Source organism: Lineus longissimus, chromosome 12 (assembly GCF_910592395.1).
Source record: "Lineus longissimus chromosome 12, tnLinLong1.2, whole genome shotgun sequence".
NCBI lineage: Eukaryota > Metazoa > Nemertea > Pilidiophora > Heteronemertea > Lineidae > Lineus > Lineus longissimus.
The window spans coordinates 13976943-14002333 of NC_088319.1; the positions used below are offsets into that span (position 1 = coordinate 13976943).

Below are 25391 nucleotides of genomic sequence, written 5' to 3' on the forward strand. Positions count from 1 at the left end.
GATTTCGCTATAATTCCTTCCTCTTCTGATGCTTTATTTCCATTTCATAACGCCATAAAGCACGATCTGACAATAATCGTCGCGGGCGGGAATTATGTCCCTGATTTCTTGGTGGAATTTATCTTTTGATTAAGTGTATACTTGTCTTATCTTTCTGGTTAGGTTTATGATGTTGTTGAGATTTTGCGGCACTCTGATTAACCACACCCTAACATTAGACAATCGAGACGCAAGGCCAAAGGTAGAACACTGGTCATCATTGTGTACAAATGATAAGTCACTGAGCAATGCGCTGATGATAATACATGTGCTTGGAAATTCATTAGCGACCAACAGTTAGCATTGCCGCACTGCGGACAACTACACGCGCCCTTGTGGCCTAACGGGCAAGCCCTGGACTTCTGATCCAGAGATTCCGAGTTCGAGTCTCGGCAGAGGCGCGATGCTATACTTTTTTCGGAGGCCAAGTTGTGGTGCCTGAGGGTGACAACAGCGCCAACAGAGGGATGAGTGAAATTTTCGAACTTTTTTGCAAAGCGGGCCAACCACATCAGCACCTCCCTCAGGGAAAAATAATCCATTACGAAAAATACACTATTTCATGCATGATTGGTTAATTGCATTTTCCAAAATGAACCGCTGGCAGTACATATCATGGATGTAGCTTTTTATTCAAAAGGCCGACTGAACCAGTTTGAATGAAAGGAAATTGTTATCATAGACCACGGAATCTCCATTTAGAACGATTTTTTTTTCTCCTCGTTAATGTCGTAATACATAGCCTACATGTGCATGCCTTAGACGATGTTTATTACGAGTTTCCCCACAGAAATTTTGGGCTCACGAAGTGCATTAAAACTGGCCCTGAATATTTATCAGATGTAAACTTTCGTCACTGACAGTATCTCAGCATCAATCAATGATTCCAGATAAGACTAAATCCGGAGGGAATGGCCGAGAACATGAGGGCTGCATCAAACGACGATTACTGATTATGTCAAGTTGACGCCAAGATAGCACGGCCCTTGCCCACTGATAAACACAGGTTCCAGCATAAGGTCTATGAAAGTATCTCGGCATCAATCAACCCTTTCTGATTAGACTAAATCCGGAGGGAATGAAGGCTGCATCTATAACGACGATCATTGATTGTCGCGAGTTGACCTCTTGAACTGATAGCGTTGTCCTTGCCCGTTCATAAACATATGGCTCCAGCCTTAGGTCCCTGAAAGTATGTCGCCGATGTTTAATATGGAGTTCATGTATCCGGAAAGAGCACATCAACATTATCATCATGTCCCGCAGCCGAGCAACCATTTCGGCGTCCCTGTGCCATTAACGATGCGGCACCATGCAGTTCTGTCCTAGTCCAAGCGGATCAGGTCACTGGTCTTTATTCCAGCTAAGTTCTTGACATCATCCATACCAATCCTCTTTGGAAAAGATGCAACTATGGAATTCCGCAAGAGCGTCAGGAAGTTATAATCTCCTCACAAAACTATACTCATCTGTTGTTATTGACTAAGGACAACGTCTTAGGACAAAGGACTCAACTCATTGACTCCACCCAACACGATTAATTAGTAATATGCAACCTCATATATACCAGTGCAGTAACTACATCACCATTCATCAAGCAGGGGCACAATATCCGGTTGTCTAAGACAGTTGCCGGACGCCCTTACTGCGTAATTTATCAAGCTAAGACACTACACGAGCGCTGAACCACGTAAACATATTAATCATATTTGTCTCATTTATAGCTACCAATGATGAGAATGAGCGACATTAGAGTGCTGAGCCACTGAACAGAATCAGAACTGGAACAGGGGGCCTGTCAGGCTGTCCACCAGCAATGAGCCATCACCAGTAGATGAATACCGGTCTGATAGATTCGGAGGGAATGCCGGTGAAGTATCTGTGAGTGTTTCTGTGTGCCAGCGTTTCCCCTCATAAGATCAAATCAACAGACTGTAATTAGCCCCCATCTATCAAAATAATCACTTGCTTCTTTAGATATATCGCTGAGATGTATCACCCCATTCGCAAAAGCACTGAGTTCGCCTGGGTTTTATATCGATTTCACCTACATCCGCTGCATTTGACACTTTTAATTTTTCCCAAGTGTGGTTCGGCACAAATTTCAGCTGTAGATAAATCATTTTTCCAATTCCAATAGTCTTTTACAGGATTCTCATTAAATTACAAACAGACGCTTTCCTATCGCGACTGGCCGAGATGTCATTGGGGTCTTGTCATCGTAAGGCTAATGAAACCGATATGTTCACGTCTCCGTACAAATTGAATTTGTCATTAAGCGGCCGATGGCCCCTTTTAATGCAATATTTGCACAACAGACTCGACTTGTGGTCTTTGCTGGTCTTTAAACTGCGGTCGTTTATCAGCAGGCTACTATCGCGACAAGCACTGAAGCACTTCACCATAAATCACGGCCGTTCCCAGGGGAGTCAAATCAAGCGCGGGCCACTCATCTCATGAGGAAAAATATAAATTTAGCGACGAACTTTTGAGACCTACTGGCCTTAGCTTCCAAGAGTTATATATCATCTACCTCCCGTAATCCGCCACATCACTCTTTCATGAGCAGAAAACACCTCAACCGATATAATCGAAAGGGAGCTTATTCTACTTGACTGACTTAACGAAAGTAGAAAGGTGCCATCTTCCCTCAAAACCACGTCCCTCTGGCCAGACAATATATTAGCCAAGGTTCGCATGGTTCACAAGCCGGTTAAAACATACCGCTACGTTAGTTCCAAATGCGAAGAATGTCAATTTCCTAATAGGCTACGGGAGTACCTTAGGGCAAGGAACACGAAACTCATACATTTTCCATCAGTATCATGCTAAGCTGCCAGAAAACACTACGCATTCATCTGTGCATTACTGCTATTATTCAGTGTCCGGTCGTGTCAACTTTGACAGACATCCTTTCCGTTCTCCGACAAAGAGTTCGGTGATCCATAGCATGGTTTCTTCCGGGGTAATACTGCCGTGTTCCGGCGCGAGGATCTGTTACAATCGCCAGAGGGCATCCCTTTTATTCACCATCGAACATACTCATATAGGTTCTATCCGCCGTTCCGCTGCGACCGCTCTCACCGGAGGTGACTGATCATGACCATTTATTCCGCTCACTATCATGACTTATCCGGTCAAAAGTTTCATGCTGTGATGAACAAACTACCACAGACTGACATTGTTGCCACTTACATTTTCATCCACGAACATTGGCGGTGATGGGATTTACCCTCAAGGTATTAAAGATCTTCTACTCCACATCATCCGTTTGATTTTAAGTTCGAACAGGCAAAGTCACTCTCGCTAGTTTTTCTTTGACGAAGGAGATCTACTGTCAGCAACATAATTTGCCCTATTTTGGACCAACTACAGGAAGTAACATCGGGGGTTATCTTTGATGCGACGTACCATCAGTTTTCCCTCCCGTTTTACAGCGGATTTATTCTTTTTTATTTGACATGACTATCTTGGTCGCAAAATGGTGACTTAGAGTAGGGCCGAAGTGAGAATAGACTTATCTTCACCTTTGGCAAAAATGAGGTACGTACAGAAATGACATCTCACCGCCAGAAAGGTTTAAATCATCGTCTCACTATCTATAGAGCAAACTGTCGTTAGTGTCGTATGTTTATCTCCATTAATCACATTAATGTCAAGGCCAGAAGTGTTCATCTTAGATATCCAAGAAATAACCATTATATCTGCTAGAAATGATCCTCCACTTTGGAGCCATTATTTTTTGGCTACAATGTTGGTCAGCTTTTGACAATCTGTGTTATGAGGTTTCTAGGGTTCACAGAGAATGACTTTAGTAGGTCTTTAATAATAGATCAAATAGCTTCTCGTTTATTTTTTTTTATCTTATCATGTAGACTTCAACTAAAGCTAGACGCACACACTTGTAATTCCCTCTTGGGTCAGACGTGTTGGAACGACCCCGCAAGCATGAAACTTCATTTGTTCCACGATCTGGAGATGGCCAGTAATGAGCAAGGACGTGACAAGCTTTGAAGCAATTTAGTTATTTGTGGTGGGTAGCTCAGGAAAGACGTGCCATTATCATACGGACACAATCAGATAGCCATCACAAAAGCTCTCTGCAAACCCCCAGTAGTATAGTTCACTGACATCATTTAAACTGGCTATTTTGTTCTAGAGCCCAGCTATAGAACCCAGGACTCATCGAACACAAGACACATAGCACCCCTTTGATTTTGGGGCAGAGAGAACTCGGGATGAATACGGACAATGACGGATGGTCCCGTAAAGAAAGGAAAAGCGTCGGCGTGGGTTGGCGATCCAAATTCACATCACGATCGCTAGTTTAGCCAATAGGCATTCCTAATTCACCATCCTTTTTATGTCCCTTAGAAGTTTATGCAGGTCCTGACAGGAAAGACCAAGCAACTTCCTCTAATATTAATGATGAAGGCGACCGTTCTGGTAAGAAACCAGCAGAGGTTGCGTTCGTTTGTAGCGGTCATTTCGTTGGCAAAGTGCGAGTCTAGAAACCTATAATGTAGTACCTGATAGGTCGCTACTATTTACTTATCTGAATTTGCCAGCGTCATCGCTGTGGCAGTTCATCAGATTGGAGTCGTCATTCAGTTACAGTAAGGTTCTTCTGACAAAACCGATGTTGTAATCCGCAGAGTGTGTCGCGGATTCCGTGAATGCTTTCGATTCACGAAATAAAGATTGCTAAAATATCGTTACTTTTTTATTGAAATAACGAGAAGTTCGTAGTCCACAAAAGTCATCCTTGAAATGTTTTTGCTCAGTATCATTCTGAAATACACTCAATTCAGCCTGGAATCGACCGAAATGCCTGCTACGGGAGGATGAAATCATCTGACAGCTCAACACTTGTTTTGTGAAATGTGAAATAAATGCCAATTTGTCCTTGGCAGTACATGTATCTGGTGAAATGCGGATAGTCAGAAGCATCTCGAGCTTGTACAAATAGAACACGCTTTAAAAAACTTACAAACTTACAACTGATAAAAGCCTTAACCTAAACTACAGAAGACAACAAGGTTTACGTTACACGATTGTATTGTCTATAGCATCACTTATCGTATAACGAAAACATAGAGTGGTCGCGTGACAAGGGTATGAGCGATGTACTGCAAACCCATTAATGCTTTGATAAAGCACTTGACTGGTTTCTCCTTAAAAGCAAAAAAAGTATCTGGGAGTGCTGCGAAATTTAGAAGGACACGTTCACGTTGGGCATACGATATGGATTTCCGTGCAACATTGGCTTCCAGCAGAACAGTGACTTCTGAGCCATCTAATCCCTGGTAACAAGTCAAGGCCAATTAACCTTGAGACCGAAGGTGAGAATATCCCAGTTATTGTGTTTCGATAACCTCCCCCAACTAAATATGGCCATTTCATTTCATGCCAGGCTAACAAACAATTGATTTGGATTGAAAGTATCATCAATTTTTAAATAACCTTGATCTTTGTTTACAAAAATAGCGATATCTTCTTTAATTTAAATCTCAATTGTTTTCCATAGAAAGCGCAATGGCTCGTTTCTTCTAAATTGCAACCATGGTGACATTTCCGCATACTCGCGCGGCTGCCCAGAGAGGGAATGGGGATCAATTACGGGCGCTGATGTTTCTCAAAGATAGCAGTTTTCAAATCGATAATTTTCCTCAGATTGACTGCTTGTAAGAATCCACCGTTGGGTAAAACTACTGCAGGGTGTATCAATCAAATGTAACATTTCTTTTCTTATCACGCCAAAAAGCAGATATACTGTCAATTTTTGTTTTCCCGTAATAACCGTTATATAGTAACTTAAAAGTGACACTGTTAAATGAGCAATGTGGTGTGAAACACATAAAATAACGTAGCTATAGGAAAAGGGAAGATCGTTTTTTGCATTCATTTGCCCTGCCGGTTTCTCCCCCATGAAAGCTGTCTCGTGGAGATCGACGTAGAACAATGGGAATTAGGCCTAGGTGCGAGCAGGCTTTGTTTAAAGACAATAGACAGTGTAGGCCTTCTCGGCTAGGCCTGATTATTTTTGACTGCTTGGTAAGGGGCAAAATGACGTTATGATCGATTTAAAAGTCAATAACTCGTTTTAAGGCGTACGTGATGGATCTGGCTGGTACATGAAATCCGGCGATGATCATTAAACCACTGATCGCCTAATTTCTTGTTTCCATGCTTCCCCTTGTTATCAACTGATACAGACAGTACAGCAACAGGTTGTCGATGGCAAGCTTGACATTCTGGCACGACTACATCATAATGACGTTTTGCCTTTTCTGTACCTAGGAACAGAAATAAAGTGGCATCCGCGGAAAATCTCAATGAAATCGCTGGTTGTCAGCATGGAGTGTACTCAATCACTTACCTATGTTGATGCGAGGTAGCTAGAATTGCTCCACGTACACCAATGTTTCATTGTAAATTGGCACCGATTAAACACATCGCTTATGATCGATGATGGATTAATTGTACGTTCTTGTATTGGGTGTTGGCAATGGCACTTTTGGGAGATGCAGCTTTACTACGTCTAATGTAGTGAGATGTTTGTGTTAGTTATTCTCATGCAATTGCACCCCAAAGAGTATGTCGATTCATCAGCGCTGTGTGACATTCTTAAAACCTCCAAGGGATACCGATCACGCCCAAGGTCGATAGATCGACATGCTGAAGAGCGGCTGGTGTGAAGTTGGACTATCTTTGTGCGTGGTTGGTTGATGACACTGTGAGAGTCTTGATTGATGATGGCCATGTCAAGTTCAAGAAGATCATCACTAAATGATCGTAACCTTGTATATTGTGGGTATGCCACATAGTCTTATGCAAGTATCAATTCGTGTCTTGTACCCCCCCCCCCCCCCCCCCCTCCTCAAGGGTACGACACCTTATCACCCTATAACGACATCTTAAGGCTCAAGCATCACCCTTTTTTCACCAAGGCTACTTTTTCTTTCGTCAAGACATCACCATCAACAATATATCAGTTGTCACCATCATATAAAGTAACCGGACTAATTTTACTGGGTAAGGCTGTATGTTCGACAAGACATCGACACATTAGCATCCTTATTCTTTCCAGCTTCGCCAAATATTCACTGAAGGAAATATAAACACTACTCAAGCATCGGCAAAGATTAGTGGTGATAGCTCAACTACCCTTGAGGAGGGGGGGTACAAGAAACGAATTGATACTTGCATTAGGGCTGGTTATAATTTATAAATGTGTAGTCATTCCCGTTTCGGCCCTGCTTGCATACAAACATCTTTTAGTTCAAGAGAGCATTTTTACTCATGACTCAATGGTACCAGTCAATTCTATTTTAGTTTACTATCGTCCGAATTAGCAGCAGGTTCAAGTAGTTTAACTACATAATTCCCTTAAATACCGGGAGATTATGGGCAGAAATTCGTCGAAAAACGAGGCATTAGCTAACGGCGAGAATTATATGGTTATCATCATCATCGCCCAAATTCTGGCTACGGAAGTATCGCTGTAGTGGTTGGCTTTCAACTCTATTCGATTCATTCAATTCAACACCATCTCAGACTGGTAATTGGTCTGGCCCGGATATTTGTCTATTTTCCTATTACCGTAGCTAATTCATAAAGCCAATTCCATGACAGAAACACGATTTATCACGAGTAGTAAAATGATTACTGTACCGTAAATATCGTCAACACAAGTAACTTAAAGTGTACGTTATTTGTACATGCATGACAAGAGCCATTGATAGTTCCTAATTGAATAATAAAGTTACCATAAACAAGCATTACCCTAATTGTACAGAACGGGGGATTATGTAGTTAATAAACATGCACTTTACGACATCAGTAGTTATTTATTACTGCTGTTTTACGACATAATTCTGCCGTAAACATTGCGGCACGAGCACTTGTTAACAGGATCCGTGCAGGATATATTGTTGTGATATGATGACCATGAGTTCAGTGTCATTTCTTGTTGATCACCCGGAAGAATCTTACAAACACGATATTGCTGTCTTCGGCTAGGTCGAGTCACTGATTGACAGAAGTACGACACCGAATCATATCAGCAACAGTCCGTCTCCAATCGCCTTTATCGCAACTTTTACTCAGTAATCGCTGATGACCATCAACTTAAATGATGATGAGCCGCAGTTATGATGTCACGGAAATAAAACAACGTCATTAAAAAAAATTAAGTAAATCGGCTTGAACATTGAGGTTTCCCCTCTATTCCGGTAGGCGGGAAGCCATGTGTATTCTTTTAACATTCTGTTTCCATTCACCATGACGACGCGTGCACATTGAGCGCTTAGTCGTAGATTTTAACTGCATTACGTTCTGGAGAACATTCTGTAGTTGATTTCTGAAGAAGAAACCACAAAGATGCAAAATAGCACATTCTAGTTTCTTTCCTACGCGGAATGGTCCATACATTTTATCTTGATGCACCACGACCAAGCATGCACCGTGAACGCTACTGGTCGTTACACCACCACGTTATAGGGAACAATCTATTGGTTCCTTTCTGAGTGATAAACTTCACTTACACTGATGATACGGAAGTAAGATAGAGCGGAGGGAAATATTTAGAGAACCACTTCAGGTCTAACCAAAATCGACGCGACAACACAGGTGCGCTCGAGGAGCTAACTCAATTTTCGTTTGCGATATGTTTGAGAGGTACTTTGATGATGACGGTTTTGACCCTCCAGGTATCGATCACTTGGGAACTCGTAATGAAAAGAAGTGTTTGGGACCCAGGCGGCCATCTTTCTCCGTAGGGCAAAGATGGATTCGTCCTGTAATAATACCATCAGTGACACGTATCTTTTGTATCAAACCATGGCGGTACAATTTCGCCAAGTTTCCTGTTATGGGGAAACTGGGCCAAACCAAATATCGGTCGGTCTTTCCAATTTAAAAAAATCGTATTTCTTATTTCGCGAAGAGAAAAAATGGCGGTTTGAACAACTTGTTACCAACAAACAATTCTTGACTGCCGTCTTCATTTCACTTCAATCCAATTTATATTTGAAAATACATGGAGCACATTTCATTAGAACAATAATGTGAAAGATGAAAGAGCAATCGACAACAATGTAAGATAATGAAAGTGTGTGCTGTACAAAAAGGATTACTTTCATGATAGAAATGTCATTTACATTTATCTCTTTTCCCACGAGGCTTCTTAACAATAATAAATAATCAGATAAGGTTCAGTGAAGTTGCTCCAATGACATGCAGTTCCGCTAATCGTGTTTTAACTATACGGCATGGCCTTTTAATTCAACTTTAAACATGAACCACGAGCTGATGTATGTTGTTTAGTCAAAGATGTCTAGACAGGAAACTGTTATTGTTGAAAAAAGAAAATTCCGAGTAAAAGGTTCTATATTTGCCGGTATTTTAGTGGCATGCGACTAAAAACATGCTTTACCTGATTTTGTAACTTGTCAAATAGTTGTCCAGATAATTTCAATAGCTTGGTTTTATTTACAGTCCAAAGCTATTACAAGCAAAGTTTTTAAAAAAATAGTATCGTTTTGAATCCGGTGAACTGCAACTAAACAACTTAACAGACGTGGGAGTGATAGAACTATTCCTATGATAAGCGAACACTGGTGAAATGAAAAGCAATTGTTTGTGATATTTCAGATAAAGACTGGCAGATCTGTGTTGGAACTCGATCAAACATTTAATCCAACCAAGGTCATTTGAACAGCTTTGGTATATCGAACTTGTCGTCCTTGTAAAGTTGTTTTCCCATAAGGCAAGGATGTTAACAATCCCAAGCCCAAATATCACTTCAAATAAAATTTCGATTGATGTTTTCACCTGTCCTTCATCAAATGACATGTATGATGTTCAGAGCATGTTTTTGCAATAGAATGCCAGGAACAAATGAAGGGTTGAGAACCAGAACAACCTAAGTCATATGGTTAATGCATAGGACTTAGGTTGTTCTGGTTGGTTATCATGACTCTTGCGTAATTCGACGTTGAACTATGTACAATTACATGTACAGAAACTAAGTAGACAGCGGTGAGAGAACTCTGTTATCAAGCAAACAGTAGTGAATTAAAAAGCTATAGCTGGTAAGATGCCAGAAAGGCCTGTCATATCTGTGTTGGCACTGCAGTATTATTAAATTCAACCAAGGTCGTTTCAACAGAGTTTGTATAGAAAACGTCATCCTTGTGACGTTGTCATCCCGGAATGAGAGGAGATAAAGCAACCCCGTGTTCAAACATCACCTCAAGTGAAACTCCGATGATATCTCCACCTGTCCCTCATCAAAAGATATAGGATATTCATTGCTTGTTTCTGACAAGCAAAATACTCGAAGCAATTTGGTTATCACAACTCAATTTCCTCTCGGGCGATTTGACAATGAACTGTAAACTGAAACGACGGTCTTGAGATAACCTCTGCTATTCGAGTTTTGATGCGAAAGATATGGCAAGCAAGTTAATGATATTTCAGCATAGTCTGGCATATTTGTGTTTAAATTGGATGATCTTTGGTCGTTGACAAATTATGTAGTCTTCGCTTAATATGTTTTGTGCGGTAAGATTGTACACGCAATTGTCCCAACATATCCAAGCAATAAATAGTGATTGGTGATATCTTCGGCGTAGTGTTAAGGCACATTGAGCTTGGATTTATTACGGAGAACAGAACTAAACCAAGGTCACATTTTCTTGAAGACTGTCGGCAAGAAAGTGGATGGAGATATCCGGGATAACTGCAGATCTATTATTTTTATTTGCCTTCGCCCGTTTACGCCTATCGTCCTCTATTAAAGATATTCCGTGGGAGTCGATGTTATCAATATTTCTCCTGATAAAGCCCGCAGCACACTAGCCGCCAACTTCGGCGTTCACTGGCGTTTTTTGCCGCAAGAGCCCTGAGCGCTTGAAAAATCCGTAGTCTGCTATGAACGGCGTCAGCGAACGCGACTTGCCGCCACTTGCCGCAACTCAACTCCAAATATCTAACATGTTTGATTTTTGACGCGTGTCGCCGCGTTTAAACGCAAGAAGAAGCCAGGTGTGCTACGGAATGCCGCCTGAATTGGCGTCGGCGGCGAGGCTATGGCCAATCAGTATGCGTCTTGATGTCACATGATTTCAAAATGGCAGCCTAAAGTTGCGGAAAAGACGCTACTGGACGCCGATTCTGGGCAGGTGTGCTCTGACCGGGATCCATTGGCCGCTCACTTCGGCGTCGAGAGGCGTCAGCTGAACGCTTCTTGTCGCCAAAGTTGGCGGCTAGTGTGCTGCGGGCTTTACCTTTTTATATATAAGAGACAATAGAACAATAGAAATTTAGGCCAAGGTGCGAGCGGGCTTTGTTTGAAGCCAATAGACCTTGGGGGCTTGGCATTGATTCTTTCAATTGCAAGGTAAGATGCAAACTAACGTAATGTCTGTTAATCTTCCGGGTGAACCTAGGCCACCACGCTCTTTACATCGCCTAGCGTAAGTACTCCCGCGGACCCTCTGCCATGTAGCCCATTAGACAATTTTAGAGGTCCAGCAGTCCCACAAGAGTACTATGATATCCCATCACATTAGTTTGCAGATGAATTGGCATATTTAACGACCCACAAATGGCCAAAGTTTCGTAAACACATGATGAGATCAACAAGGTTTTCAAGAATGCATACTTCAATGTAGTTGATTTGAAGCCGGAGGCAAAAACCAGTCAGGGAATTGGAATTGACGTTCAGCATTCAAAAGCTCATCCCCAATCCTTGTTTGTGTCTCACGGAGTACTCAGAGGTAATGATGGACGGTAATTATTCTTTTTTCACGGCGCATGTTGCGCTGGTTACAGTATTCAAATAGCACTAATGCCAACTGTTCTTCACATCATTAATATTGCTGGTGTTAAAGAAGCTTCAGTTTTAACACTTGTTTTTCATGTACTGACACGAGTGATGGCTCTTTTTCTTATTACTACTATTTTGTCTAGACGACCGGTAAGAGTAAAACCAAGCAAAAAAGCTACCAGTTTTCCCAAGAATTCTTGATTTATCTACATGTTCATGGCGTACTAATCTGATAGAGATGCTTTCAAAAAACAAATAAACTTTTTAAGGGCTGTGACGGACTGGCGCGCCGATGCGTTTTGTGTTGTTAATTAACACGTCCCTACGTTGTTATGTACTGGCACGAAAACAAAAAAACAGTTTGTCACCGCCTTACACTGTGGTGCTGCCGAGTTTCCATGCCAATTTCCTTTTAAAAGGAATTTGAAAAGACGTTTATACATGCTACTGCCTTATGGATCAGCCACCGCTTAATCACAAGGTTACATGCCGCGTTGAAAACTATGAATACAGAATACATGTAGTTCGATCATGACCCCCTGGTGTGTAATTCCTTCTCTGTACTTTTCATATTGCTAAGAATGATTACCTTATTTAAACCTTAAGGTTTTCACCTTCTATCGGTTTGATGTTGCTCCCGTTACCTCACACTTTGCAAAGATGGCGATCACTTTTTGTTTACCAGAATCTCCCGTGATCTTCATCACCTTCGCCTTGACTTTCGTGTCACTCTGATTTCAATAATCGCCGAAAAACACATTTACTCACCTTCGGAAAACATTTGAAAGAGGCATCACAGCCATATTTAAATGAGTTCTCATTGAAAATCATCCCCATACATGCTTGTAAGTCTCCTTTATAAACATTTCAATCATGAATCTTCCATGTCTTAAGAAAATCTCGTCTTCTAATAGTAATTTGCATAATCAAATTCGTGAATAATTGACGAGTTTTATCCAGATCGCTTTTCGTGGCCTAACTCGTCATAACGACGCGTAGTCTTGTTGAAATGGTTAACGCAGTCATACCTATCTATTAGTATTCGACATATTGGAGTTTTACTAAGTGGGTCCTGAATGCAGATACCTTGATTGGGAGACCTATCAAAGAAAGGGAGCTGATTTAAATGTCCTCGAGTGGTTTTGCATTCAAACATCGTGAATAATTGACGAGTTTTCATCCAGATAGCTTTTGGTGGGCTTACTTGTTTAAGTGACACATAATCTTGTTGTGATAGTGAAGACAATCCAAACTCATCAGTATTCGCTATATGTATCATGAGCGAGTCTTAAAGCCAGCTGCCTTGAGTAGTACGGGGAATATCGAAGAAGCTATTCGATACGTATCAGATTCATGCAATATCATTGTTCGTGTTGTTACACACTCAGACAGATTCCTCCTTTGCCGGGGAGAGGGTTGGTAAGCTGTGTCACCTGTTGAAGGAATCTACCTGCTTTCAATCTATTCATATTGCCGAGTAATGAATTATGATCGTTCAACCTGTAACAAATTGACAATGCCGATGAGAAGCTTACTGCATGACTGAACAAATATATTTTTTGTAAAGATGAATCTGACTTCTGTCAGTCAGTTCTCCCTAGTTTCGCGCGTTAGCAAACAGCACGAAGTTATCAAAGAGTGAATGATGAACGATGGTGAATGATGGCACCATCAAAGCTGCCTCGAGAAAGGCATTTATAACCAAGGCGAGTGTCAATGTCAGGGAAACTATTCTAAACGCGTTAAACATTTCTCATGTCTCATGTCAGTATAGACACCATTACTGCCAAAAGAAATTTATCATATGGCTTTATATCTATCAAAAGGACGTCCCCCCTATTAGTGTTGATAAATCGGCTTGATGCCATTGAAGCAGAATGTCTGATATTGACAACAACAGTAGTCGCATTATATCAGAATGAAGTGACGAGATATACATCACCCCCAAAGAGCAATCTCTCGAGATGACCTGTGATATGGCCGATAAGAGTGACATTATGATGTTTGATGTCATATCTCCAGCCGTTAAGCAACATCTTGGCCCTTGTTCTTACTTGATGGCGTGAATAAATCTTAACGAAGTGATATGGAGATTTCCTTGTCAGAAGGAATCGGAGGCCAAGTTTGTTGCTCGTGCTCCTGTTACAGTGTCCAGAAACATTGTATAATTTCATATTTGGACTTAATAGTGCCAGGCCTTTTAACACACAGTTTGGGATCAGACAGGTGGTTGATATTTAACTGCAATAGCTAATCTGATATCTATCAAGGTTAGCCAAATTCAGGTAATAACAACATGAATTTATCACGAGTGTATCGCTCAATGCTTTAGCTTCATGCGTTGGCACTTTCTGATTGGTCATTTCATATGGTCGGATGACACGTTTGACTCCCGATATGTAACATATGGACCATGAACTAGGGATCGCGGCTTTTTCCTATCGACCGACCTAGGCAATGGAAGCAAGCCATGGGACGCGGCTGATTTCTAAAGGTAACCGAATTACTCCGAATAAACTGCCAGGTCAAGATTTACAGCCTCTGGAGGGGCAAACCTAACGTTAAACTCGGTATCGGCTGATGGTTTTATCCAACTTTATTAGAACCAACATCCAACGCACGGCGTTACATGGTAGCAGAGCGGCGTTACATGGTAGCAGAGCGCGCGGCGTTACATGGTAGCCGAGCGGCGTTACATGGTAGCCGAGCGGCGTGACATGGTAGCAGAGCGGCGTTACATGGTAGCAGAGCGTGCGGCGTTACATGGTAGCAGAGCGCGCGGCGTTACATGGTAGCAGAGCGGCGTTACATGGTAGCAGAGCGCGCGGCGTTACATGGTAGCCGAGCGGCATTACACTCCCAATATCAGCAAAAGTATCTCGTTTATTGCTATTGACAAATTGAGGAATTGATTCTTAAGGTTGCAATGGCCAGTTAGCCTAACCATACACATTTTCGTATCACCCTAAATCATCACGATTGAACAAGATACACGATTCCAGATCCATCAAAACATGGCCAAGATAAGAGATTCCTCGCGAATTCATACCAGAACGAAATAATGTTACTTCGAAGAGTGCAAGCTTTTAAGGAATCACCCCCAGAGGGTACCCAAATTGCCTGTCATCCACAATGGCTCTCTCCCATGGTGATAGTGTTTCAATCTCACGGATAAGTCGCCGAAAGCATAACAATTATCTGAAGACGTTTGGAGAGTGCAGCTGAGCTGTGTCTATCAATTGGAGCATTTATGATCTGACTTATTTCAAAAATATTGACATTAAGTAGTATCATCATAATGCAATTAAACCTATTGGAAGCGATGATATTTTGTTTTTGTCTTGTTGTGGAATTTATAGAGCAAACGAGTCTGTAACTTAAACCAGATATTCGGGAAATACAATTCTATGTTCAAAATTTCTACGAATAAAGGGCACCTGACTATCAGTGTCCATCCCAGTTGATACCTCGCGATAAATCATTTTTCTCCAATCAATTATTTGATGATTGACCTGGGTTTTCTGGTGTACAGTTATCTGGCTCATCGTGTATACATCATGTGTTCAAGTTAAGTTGAAATAGACTTGCCTAAAAGAATGCCCCTGTTGAAGAGTTTCAATTCTCGACTTCTGATCCGTTCCCGTCCTATAAAATACCAAACGAACATCATGTCTGCCAGTCGGTTCATGAGGTCTAATCAGCTCATGAATTTTCCCCTGAAGTCCCCGTTACAGACATGACAACTTCATTAATTTCGCTATGTCATGACATCAAGATACATAATAATCCACCTTATTACAATTTACGGATCCCATCTGCCAATCTCCTTTCCATCACCAAACATCAATTTTCGAAACTAATTCCAAGTAATGACAGAACAGGACCATCATGTAAAAGTAACTAATAAAAGAGAGATATATTAAGGTGGCTTCGTGTTGGAACAAATGAGGAGATAGCATGCGATTTCTACTCCAAAGTTCCTTTTAGCTTGATTGCTTTTATTTTGATTGCTTAGATGGATGCTTCAAGGTTATGTTAAAGGGGTATGAAATATATCTACTCTATCGTCTTACCCATGTGTTTATCATGTTGTGAATAGCATTTACGAAGTGTTTTGAAGTCAACGAAAAACTTAAAGAAAATGCAAAGCTTCGGTCACCTATAAATGTAGCCAATTACAGATCCCCTACAATTAACAAAGGCAGGGGTTTACATAGAGCATCAGTCAATGCAATGAATGGTACTGTGTACGCTAGAGAGCTACCTTGATGGCTGATGTGGCTCTACCACTCGGCACTGATACCTTGTGTTAAGCTTTGTGTCAATCTGGAATTATGCTTGAACCGCCATTTAGGAGGCAAGAGATCAGTACAACCCCCTAAATGTTATCATTCACCTCACCTTGGCGGATTTACTGATCAATCATGAGGTTTACTAACTGTCTATAGCCGTAGGTGAAACCGTAATGCCCGTAATACCATCTGTCTGGTGGCCGTCAATCAAGAGGTATTGACATCAATTTAGTTAGTGACTTACTGGAGGCAATTGGCAACTTCAGATTTGGTTATGATGGCTTGCAATTGTCCTAATTCTGGTAAATCATAGCTGACCGGTCGTGCTGCAATGCGAGGCGACTTACGTCTGCATCGGCATCACTGGAAGTTGATCAATCGCAAGCTACCCCGAAACTAACTTTATCGCAAAGATGCCATTAGTCCTTCTTCGTCTAAGCGTTCTATTTTCTTTTATGGCTTTACGACAGAACCAGGCCTATGTCTCTGATAAACCTGGTCGTCGTCTCTTTTCTCCCTTGCTCCCCAGAGCTTCGTCGAAAATCGGAGGTCGAAAACCCGCAAAATCAAATCGTCGCACGCAGCGTAATACGATATTCCCAGAGTCATGAATCTCCTCCATCTCAATCTTGCATATCGGGACATCACAAAGACTTCGCATAATCAAATTACACTAGACAGAAAAAAATCCGTTGGAGGCACTGTAGATTTGCTCCAAACAGAAAAAGAGCTTTCTTCTTCGCGTTGAAGTCATTATACTGCATCAATCACTTAGTGTTGCTCAGATCTTCGGCAAACACTTCGTCGATAACCGGATTGCACGTCAAGCATCCACTAAGCGCAAGTCGTACCAGGTCGTGTAGTAATCGTACATTCAATTAATTGACAGTAATCAGACATTAATTTCAATATGGAGCGTTTCAACAGCGTCTTTCACAACAAAATTGAGTTATCGTCCCTCACTGAGAGGAAAAATCGGAAAAAATATTGTCAGACAGAACAACTTCAGGAAATCGCCTTATCGTATCGTAAGTTTGCACGCGAACAAGATCGATTGAAAAACTGTTAGAAGAAGAAGGTTAAGAAGAACTCATGACATTTCACTTAAAGTAATCGAGAAGCGCATTGCAGTGCGACTTCAATAATATCTGATACCCAAAATATCCTGTAATTATATCACTCACACGCTAAGGGACTCAGTGACTTGTAAGACACATCGGCTGCCTTGATGTGAGCAAGGCACGACCCCCGACCTTCTCCAGTTATCTCCAAGGGCTATGCGTCCGAGTCAACATCAGCAGTAACTATCTGACCGAACACAAAGGAAGCGTCGGCGACATTATTGGTGTTGTATCACCGCGGCCATTCCGCCGACTGGGCGCGACTGATTGTGTTACTTCTCATACAGGGCCATTCCTTCCGGCATGAACATGCGATATTAGACAGGCTCGTCCCTTGGTATATTGATGTATATTGATGATGATTGAAAACTTGGAGTGATCTGAGCTGTCATTGATATGGCAGGTCTCGAAACACGGACCAATGACATTATTAAAGACATTATTACCAAGCTCTTGGCAGCCCAGTCAAATCCTACATCAAAAGCTCACATGGTCCGACTAACCTTGACCTGTTGAATAACATCAAGTGTTCATATTTGACACTTGGGGTTTCATTACGTGTACTTGTGCTTATCGACGCAGAGGAAAGCTGTTTCATGGAGAATAACAATGGGAATTTAGGCCAAGGTGCGAGCCGGCTTTGTTAAAAGACAATAGACCGTGGATTGGGCTAGGTCTGTTTTAACAGCGAGGTAAGGGAGGGGGCGTAATGTTTACTTTGTGGAATGTGTGCGCGTGCCTTGTTCAACACCCTCTCAAACCTGACAAAAATATAATACCATACATGTGTAAAATAATCATACTCTCGCTGGTCCTTGTGAATGCCCTTTTTAAGCGCGATAAACACGCTGATTCCACGTAGAAACTCCCGCACGGTCATATTTACTCAGCCCGTTGACTTGGTGAACGATGGACGAGGCTATAACCTTCAAACAGACAATGATATTGATTCATGCAGAAACAGCCTGGGGGTGACATCGGGGAAGGGCAGAGGTATCTCTCTGGACTCTTAGTACGAGTTCGAACAGTCCAGGTTATGAAACAGTTGCTGATATAAGGAAAGGATAGGTCTGTTACAGAACGCAACGAGTAATCATCGGGGAGAAAAATATATACGCCAAGTGAAAATATACATGACTAAAAGCCAAGAGCTAAGACCGAAGGCAAACGTATGAAATGATTTTCTACACAGAACTCCTTAAACTTAGGAGGTGTGGCTTCTCCAGATTTAGTCCGTACGTGAGGTGAGAGTGTCAAAGAAAACGTGTCATGCTGCGGCAGCTTAACATTGTTATATGCAACACTAAAATTTGTTAGAAGTTTTCTTCATAGCTTTTGCGCAAATGCAGTATGCCAAAGTACTTGTAAACTTTTGTGTCATCTTCATGTTAATTTCAGCGGAAGCAACCGATGCGTCCTCGTACCTGCCATGTCACCCAGGAATAAATCTGCCCCTACATAACCTAATCGGATAACAGTATATCGTATCAGTCTGGTTTCGATAGTTCCGCCTAATTAGATCGCTAATTGGTAATTTGTCGTGTTGGAGCTGGGGATGCCACTCACGTGAAACGATCGCATTCTCGTTCTTGCAGAATGACGTTATTTTTCCCCCGCCCTTACCTTGCAGATAAAAGAGGAACTCAGGCCTAGCCCAATCAATCAATACACGGTCTCGTGTCGTTAAACAAAGCCCGATAGCACCGAGTCCTAAATCCTCATTGTTCTACTCTCTTATCAAAGGGCTTACAGGGCAAGTCTTGATACATCGACCCCCGCGAAACAGCCTTCGTGGAGGTCAATTCACCTAACCAGCAAGACCAATTAAACGTTATAAGTACATGTAACAGAAAGGACGGTTCGGCCGATGCAAGAAGTTGTTTTGAGACAATCATTTCGCCGAAAGATTGAGTCGAATTTTATTCAATATGTAAACCTAATTTCCAGTATGCGCATGAGGAAATGTCTACAGCGGCGGCACCTTTATATGAAGGCGTTTTTGTAAAGCAATCGAGGTTTTGATTAACTTGTGCTGACTGTAGGCGTTTTCATTATCTAAGTGCACATCAATTTTTTGTTTGTCTTGGGAAAAAGATATATGATTTTTCTAATTTATTATCTGAATCAATACGATAGAGTTTGTTAGGGAACTGCTGGAAGTAACTGAAAAAAGTACGAGATCAAGAACATTTATGTCTTGCCAGCAATATCAAATGTAGCACACCATGCCACTTCGTCTCCAAACCATCATGGTTTCGACGAAAGCAGACACGATGTTGAGGGGAAAATGCGTTAGGGGTTCTGAACGACTCCGCTGTTTTTCTTTCTGATGATTTTAGTCGTAGACCCTCATAACGCATCTAAGCACTCACAGCCAGAACCAGACAAGATTGTCATGATAAGATAGAAATGAGTTAGATCCAGAACAGACTCTGTCTAGTAGATCCCATGTCAGCGATTAAAGCCAGCACTCAAGTCACTTCTTAAACAACCGTGTTTAAAGTAGGTACAACGAGACACGATATTTAATTATATAGCAAATTAAAGAGTATACAACCGACTCAGCAGCTCTCTTACCAACGAAGATTAGTTAGAAGTTCTATCTCTATCCCTTGCCAACATCACGTTTATTTTCCCTAGCGGGTTTAGGCATATCGACTCCCACGAAAGCTAATTCGTGGAGGTCGTTCTTATCAAGATTTGCCCTGATAAACCTTTGATAAGGGAGGTGAACAATGAGAATTTAGGCCGCGGTGCGAGCATGCTTTGTTCTAAGACAATAGACTGTGTATTGGGCTGGGTTTAGGCCTGTGAGGTATTAAGGGAATAAGTTAATAGTACACTGAAACAAGATCACCGTTATGCCTCCGAACAACAACCATATTCACAGTAGAAACAAATACAAGAGACCCTGTACTGTCTGTTCATGGAGAAATGAGACACTACTTGCCAAGCTATGATTACTCGACGCGGCAATGCTAAGGGCCACGGGGATAGACTATCCCAGAGAAACCCGAGGCCGCGCGGGCCCCACTTGCCTTCAATAATTTGGCTGAATCTGGGATTAATGGACATTAGCCTTTGGGTATAGGTGTCAGGTTATATGTAGAAGCCTTAATATGGAAGTGATAGCCATTCATTATTAATACGATGTCGACTTGAGACGGATGATCAAATGACGATGGGGTATACTTGTATAGGTATTGCATGTTGAAATGACCATGGAGTATACATGTATGTATCGGAATCTGATGATGCCATGATAGAATGTCGTTACATGAGATACTGTAAGCATGCATGGATTCCTTTTCAACCTTAGCTTACCGGAGAAAATAACAACTTTCTTTCTAAAACACCTAGTAGAATCCTTTCCGTATAGTTCCCTAGACACCTAAAGTGAATCCTTTAACACTGTTTTAGTCCAGGCCATGTGACCAGCTGAAGGAAAGCTGTTTTTTCTTCTTAAGGCGACTCTTGTCAGTTTGTGTTGACCTGACGTCTGCTTCGTGATGCAGCCATATCCACTTCACCACAAAGGCAGATGGTCCTCGAGAAAGACAGATCGCGAGTCAGATGACAGGCAATTGATCACGGAGTGAAGAAAACAGCAACGATGATTGGGTGTTTTTTCTGGTGCTCATCTTATTACGCGAAGGCGGCATGACAAATTGAATGTTTTGAACTGGGTCTACAAAAAACTGGAGGAATCTCAAGAAGAATCATATCTGTTAGACGCAGCACCGGGACTTTTCATAATCTGCCAATTAATCGCAGAGCTACCTTGTCGAAATCTCTGAGCATCTCTGAATAAAAGCAACCGATTATACCAAGCTATGCAGTCTCCAAAATTATCAGTATTTGTCACCTTCGATGCTCATCATGACCGAATAGATGGAAATCCGCACCGATAATATAAAATAGAGTGATTTGCAAGTTTATAGTCGAAGACCAGGTCACCTGGCTAATAAACCCAATTGGCGCCTAGAAGCCGTAGCGACTCGTAAGACACTACTTATCCTGCGCGCTTCGGATGAGGATGAATGCTACATGGAGAATAACACCTATAAGTGCAGAGCGATGCTGATTATAACAAGTTTGTAGCTATAAATATGCACTCTAACACGTTCTATGTATTGGACCTTGCTTCACTAAGCGAAATTTCATCGAATCGAGTTCAGACGAGTGCAGGGACTGTTCAGTTTAAATTGACCTGGAATGCAATGTACAGCAATGCAATGTATCATGACGATTGCCTGTCTGAGAATACCGTTGTGCTACATGTAATTGCGCAGTCACATATATATTCCCCAGTTCCGACATGTTAATCAAAGAATATTGTCACTCATCAACACGATAGACAGATAATTAATGACCTGGGGCACCGTGTTAGTAAAACAGTCTGGTGGCGTTCGACGTCTTCGTATGGTGAGCTCAGCTTTAACTCCAGGAATGCTCGATCGACAGCTGGGGTGTATGAAGACTTGACAACACTGACTTGCTGCCGGATGGGTATACCCATCCGTGACAGTGTAAGCCAGCAGCAATACGTAGTCCCAGCGTATGTGTGGAGTAGTTGAGTAGTTTTGTAAAAGGTAGGATATCTGAAATTTCAGATTATGGTAAGAAGTTTTATCTCTTACTCTCTAATTTCTGTTTTCTGTAACTTTCAAATGTTTTACACGATAGATTAAGGAATACTACCTTATAGGCAATAACTGTGAATAAATTCTGTTCATTTAATTCACAATTCTAGGTTCTCGGGTTTTGTGACACAGAATGCAAGCTACATGTAATATCGAAGTTCACAACCCCGAGTGATTCCATCCAAAACTAATTTAAGTGGCGTTTTCGATTACTCAGCTATGTATTATAGCCAAGGGTGAACCGGCAAGTAATGTACCGAGAACCATCTGCTTTTCCTACCATATGTACACTGAACTCAGTCTCAAAAGCATAATTCGGTGTTCCAGTTCTACTCTCAGTTTAGGCTTCGTGATTAGGGTGTCAGCCAGGAGCTAAAATCAAACATTCGTTTGCATACCGCATATAAGAGGCGAATAAAATCTCCATTTCAACATGAAAGCCTTGACGGTTCAGCGCTGAAGGTGTTTGACTGTGGCTCGGCTGGTCACGGGTTCGACCCCCGGTGAATCTGCCGAACTTTTTTTTTTTTTTTCTTCTTCCTTGTCTTGTTATCTAATCATCCATGTACAGATGTAAACATTTTCATTATCATCATTATCATACCCCGCACCCAAACTTTTCAAACTCCAGCACATACTGATTCCGGGCGTTCGAGTACATGAATTATGAGGTAGATGTATTGTTTCAATCATCGTAAATCTGCCTAAAACGGCAAGTTTTCTCAGGTACGGGTACGGCAGTGGCGTGCGTCTTTTTCATTGAAACGACCTCGCACGGCTGGCACCGACATTATATCATCGTTGATGATGGAGAGAGCGGTAGCCGGTACATATTGAGCACGGTTCACTAGCAGTTCAATGTGCTCATGACGTGACGAGAGCAAATCTCACGGGTGGGGCGGAAATTCGCCATATTGCTGACATCATCGGCGCCAACAACTGTTTCTTTTGACCCTGCCGGAGTCTTTCAAAACAATAAATGATTGTGTCTGACCCTGCTGACCTCGATTTTGAAAAACTTTTCAAAAAAGGTCATTCAAACGTTAAATCAATTGCAAAGATAATCTTTTATATCACTGAGGTATATACATACGATATGTTGAGAAAAATCTGTACAACTATCGAAATATACGATTACTTGGAACTATTTCGGCTAATCACTTTGCCACCTGCGCGACCTTGTCAATATTGTGGCGCGCTCGTTTGCATACCGCATATAACAGGCGAATAAAATCTCGATTTCAACATGGAAGCCTTAACGGTTCAGCGCTGAAGGTGTTTGACTGTGGATCGGCTGGTCACGGGTTCGACCCCCGGTGAATCTGCCGAACTTTTTTTTTCTTTTTTTCTTCTTCCTTGTCTTGTTATCTAATCATCCATGTACAGATGTAAACATTTTCATTATCATCATTATCATACCGCGCACCCAAACTTTTCAAACTCCAGCACATACTGATTCCGGGCGTTCGAGTACATGAATTATGAGGTAGATGTATTGTTTCAATCATCGCAAATCTGCCTAAAACGGCAAGTTTTTCTCAGGTACGGGTACGGCAGTGGCGTGCGTCTTTTTCATTGAAACGACCTCGCACGGCCGGCACCGACATATATCGTCGTTGATGATGGAGAGAGCGGTAGCCGGTACATATTGAGCACGGTTCACTGGCAGTTCAATGTGCTCATGACGTGACGAGAGCAAATCTCACGGGTGGGGCGGAAATTCGCCATATTGCTGACATCATCGGCGCCAACAACTGTTTCTTTTGACCCTGCCGGAGTCTTTCAAAACAATAAATGATTGTGTCTGACCCTGCTGACCTCGATTTTGAAAAACTTTTTAAAAAAGGTCATTCAAACGTTAAATCAACTGCAAAGATAATCTTTTATATCACTGAGGTATATCCATACGATATGTTGAGAAAAATCTGTACAACTATCGAAATATACGATTACTTGGAACTATTTCGGCTAATCACTTTGCCACCTGCGCGACCTTGTCAATATTGTGGCGCGCTCGTTTGCATACCGCATATAACAGGCGAATAAAATCTCGATTTCAACATGGAAGCCTTAACGGTTCAGCGCTGAAGGTGTTTGACTGTGGATCGGCTGGTCACGGGTTCGACCCCCGGTGAATCTGCCGAACTTTTTTTTTCTTTTTTTCTTCTTCCTTGTCTTGTTATCTAATCATCCATGTACAGATGTAAACATTTTCATTATCATCATTATCATACCGCGCACCCAAACTTTTCAAACTCCAGCACATACTGATTCCGGGCGTTCGAGTACATGAATTATGAGGTAGATGTATTGTTTCAATCATCGCAAATCTGCCTAAAACGGCAAGTTTTTCTCAGGTACGGGTACGGCAGTGGCGTGCGTCTTTTTCATTGAAACGACCTCGCACGGCCGGCACCGACATATATCGTCGTTGATGATGGAGAGAGCGGTAGCCGGTACATATTGAGCACGGTTCACTGGCAGTTCAATGTGCTCATGACGTGACGAGAGCAAATCTCACGGGTGGGGCGGAAATTCGCCATATTGCTGACATCATCGGCGCCAACAACTGTTTCTTTTGACCCTGCCGGAGTCTTTCAAAACAATAAATGATTGTGTCTGACCCTGCTGACCTCGATTTTGAAAAACTTTTTAAAAAAGGTCATTCAAACGTTAAATCAACTGCAAAGATAATCTTTTATATCACTGAGGTATATCCATACGATATGTTGAGAAAAATCTGTACAACTATCGAAATATACGATTACTTGGAACTATTTCGGCTAATCACTTTGCCACCTGCGCGACCTTGTCACTATTGTGGCGCGCTCGTTTGCATACCGCATATAAGAGGCGAATAAAATCTCCATTTCAACATGAAAGCCTTGACGGTTCAGCGCTGAAGGTGTTTGACTGTGGATCGGCTGGTCACGGGTTCGACCCCCGGTGAATCTGCCGAATTTTTTTTCTTTTTTTCTTCTTCCTTGTCTTGTTATCTAATCATCCATGCACAGATGTAAACATGCTCTAACGTAGTCACGATCCCCAAAAACCGCCTAATAAGAGACAATTCGTGATATGCTTACCGTATCATCAACCTGAAAGTACAAGAATATCCCAAGCCCTTCAATGATTTCATCGCTTTAATTATTTACAAGTACCAAAGAAATGCTTCTCGTGTAGTGAGATCATTAACAAGTTAAGCCCTAAGGGGGTGAAATCGCTCCTAGAATCTATGACTATAGGTCTCAGCCACTTGATAGTCATCAGGAGGATCGTAGGTGTTGGAAGATTCATTATTGTCATTCGCCTTATGTCGATGACTGGAGTTGGGGAGCGAGTTTGGTGAAAATACTTCCAAACAGAGTCGAGTGGTGACTATTTTTGGACTAGGTGATGAAGCAATTTTACTCATCGACAAGCTGAAGTTTGCTCCAACGTTAAATGCAAGGGGTTCAGAGCA

General features: G+C 41.9%; 1 protein-coding gene across 1 annotated transcript in view; it reads right to left on the reverse strand.

The window, feature by feature from the left end:
- Positions 1-25391, reverse strand: part of LOC135496662 (galanin receptor type 1-like) — a 122840-nt gene that overhangs the window by 90143 nt on the left and 7306 nt on the right. The gene's annotated exons all lie outside the window — the stretch shown is intronic.